This window comes from Octopus bimaculoides, chromosome 7 (assembly GCF_001194135.2).
Source record: "Octopus bimaculoides isolate UCB-OBI-ISO-001 chromosome 7, ASM119413v2, whole genome shotgun sequence".
Classification (NCBI taxonomy): domain Eukaryota; kingdom Metazoa; phylum Mollusca; class Cephalopoda; order Octopoda; family Octopodidae; genus Octopus; species Octopus bimaculoides.
This window is the reverse complement of record NC_068987.1, coordinates 54,399,401-54,402,627: the sequence shown is the minus strand read 5'-3', so window position 1 is coordinate 54,402,627 and position 3,227 is coordinate 54,399,401. Positions and strand designations below refer to the sequence as shown.

Sequence of the window (3,227 nt, the reverse complement as noted above, 5' to 3'; positions counted from 1 at the left end):
AACAGTTTGTGAACCAATGCTACAAAACTCTTTAGATCTTGAAGTTTCTGTCTCTGTAACTCAGCAAAAGAGACTGATAGAATAAGTACAAGGCTTAACAAAATATGTTCTGAGATTGGTTCATTTGACTAGAAATTCTTCAAGGTGGTGCCACAGCATGACCACAGTCTAATGACTGAAACAAGAAGGTAAAAGATATATCTATATATGTATGTGTGTCTCTATAGATATATGTATCTGTATGTTTATAATATATTTATATGGCCATATCACGTTGAAAGCACCAGTTCTCATCCAATCACCGAAGTTAAGCAACATCGAGCCTAGTGAGTACTTAGATGGGTGACTATTTGGGAAACCAAGGTGCTGTAAGCATCTCACATTTTTTAGGTGCAAGAGTGGCTGTGTGGTAAGTTGCTTGCTTACCAACCACATGATTCCGGGTTCAGTCCCATTGAGTGGCACCTTGAGCAAGTATCTTCTACTATAGCCTTGGGCCAACCAAAGCCTTGCAAGTGGATTTGGTAGATGGAAACTGAAAGGAGCCAGTCGTATATACATATATAAATTTATATATATATGTGTGTGTGTGTATATGTTTGTGTGTCTGTGTTTGTCTCCCAGCATCGCTTGACAACCGATGCCGGTGTGTTAACATCCCCGTAACATAGCAGTTCAGCAAAAAGACACCGATAGAATAAGAACTAGGCTTACAAAAAATAAGTCCTGGGGTTGATCTGCTCGACCAAAGGCGGTGCTCCAGCATGGCCGAGTCAAATGACTGAAACAGGTAAAAGAATAAAAGAATATGTATATCTATATCAACTCACACACTCTCTCTCTGACACACACACATGCGTACACACACACGCACACACACACACACACACACACACACACACACACACACACACACACACACACACACACACACACACACACACACACACACACACACACACACACACACACACACACACACACACACACTTAAAATGCAAAAGTAGAAGCTTCAAGATCTGAAGAGTCTTGTAATGGATACAGCTATAAATAATAGCATGTAATATATTGGATTAATAAAAAAACTATTGGACAGGAAAAAAATACAAAAAATAGGCAAAGGCTAGCTGTAGATATGAAACTGAATCTTCTTTACAGAATATATTATATTACTTGCTATCATTCATAGCAGTATTCAAGGTGGAAACCTGACAGAACTGTTACCATGCTGTACAAAATACTATGCGCAATTTTGGCCCCACTTTGTGTTTTGAGCTCAAATTCTGCTGAAGCCAACTTTGCCTTTCATTCTATCGGGGTTGATAAAAAAAGCATCAGCCAACTACTGGGGTCGATGTAATTGCCTTGCTCTTCCTCTCGAAAATTTCTGGCCCCTTATCGAAATTTGAATCCATTATCTATAAAGTATCCACTTTGAGACTCACTCTTAAAATTACATATATGCGTGTGTGTGTGCATGCATGTGTGTGTATGTGTGTGTATGCATGTATGGAGAGTGAAAAACAGCATAGGAAAGAAGAGATTGTAATCTATAACATGAATGTGTGTAAGTACACACAAATGCACACACACACACACATACACACATACACACGCACGCACACAAACATGCACATACAAATATGTACTCATGGAATTACAAAATCATAGACAAGCAAATACTGCTTTAACATTCACAAATACACACATACAAAGGCAATGTCAGTGATTACATTTAAACTTTGAACTAAACATATGCTAATTGTAATACTGGTTTGCTGACATTGCACATAGGTCAACCAATCACTGCAGGCCAATGGGATATCCAGCATATCATATGAATGGCTGTTTCTTTATTGCCATCAGCTAATAATAATAGAGATATAATCCGAGCTTCTTCTGACATAGCTGTTAAATCAATATGGCTATTAATAACATTGCAGCTTGTGGTGAGCCAATGGAGGAGCTTCTATGTGGTCATTCAATATGCAAGAAATAGCAACCAAATCTTCTTCCTCAAATGACACAACACTCTGTTGGTCATGGCACATTAGATACTGCAGGAGATAGTCGTGGCTGGTATCCCTCTAATCATAGGTCTGTTGTATCAGGGCTGACCAGGGGCTAAACAACATCAGCAACTAGGATTAGTAAGAGTTTCTACGTGAGCATTCAATTTGCTAAAGATTGCATCCAAATGTCCTTCAAAACTACATTTCTATTTGAACAAAAGACACTTTGGACTCTCTATGCCTATGGATAGAATGCCTAGGAAAAAAAAAAACAGATTGGGTGGTCACAACTGGAATGTTTTTGATCATCTAAGTCTACTCAACCAGGATTGACTTGGACCTAAACACCACCACCACCACCACCACCATCACCACCACCACTGCCTCCGCCGCCGCCACTGTTACCACCACCACCAACACCAACAACACCTATAGTCATCTGAACATAATGAATAGATGGTATTTCTGTTGGTGGCAAGGAGTCAGTCTTTTTCTTTGTTGCTTAATTTGTTTTGCTTTTTTTTGTAAGGCAAACTTATACACTTTTATTTTCAAGGAAATATATTTCCATATCAAGTATATTTTACTGCAATTTCTATAAATTTATTAAGAAATATATTACAGTGAGTCATGCAAATGTTTTATAGTCCCAGCAGACAAAATGGTAAATATCTTAGCCTGAAGAATGGTGAAAGAGATGAGCGGAAAGAGCAATTTTATCATGCAAGGGCTTGTTTAATGTCCAAACGAACATTAAATCTCAATTATATCGTTTCCAGAAAGATAATAGCATAACATGAAATCTTGAGATTGTAGTTTTTCTGTCTTTGTAAAAGTATATTGTTATAAACAAAGAAGAAAAGTTATGCAGCATGAGTATGAAAGCATAATCAATGATGATTAATCTCAGGTTATATTAATATGACCCCTGGTAAATGTCTATAAATCCTTTATTCCCTAAGCATCAGAAAGTTCAGATAGTAATAGGATTCATATGGTGTAGGTAAAGGTTGTGTAGTTAAAAAGTTTGTTTCCCAACTGCATGGTTTCAGGTTCGGTTCCACTGTGTGGCATCTTTGGCTAGTGTCTTCTACTTTAACCCCACAGGAAACCAAAGCTTTCTGAGTGGATTTGGTACATGGGAATGGAAAGAAAAGATTTTATGTATATATATATGTTCAGGTGCAATAAAGACTGCAAACAAACAGGAAACAA

The 3,227-nt window shown here is 37.7% G+C and overlaps 1 pseudogene; it reads left to right on the top strand.

Moving 5' to 3' along the window:
- The first annotated feature begins 256 nt into the window (after positions 1 to 256).
- LOC128248433 (5S ribosomal RNA) lies at positions 257 to 375 on the top strand (annotated as a pseudogene).
- The last annotated feature ends 2,852 nt before the right edge of the window (positions 376 to 3,227 follow it).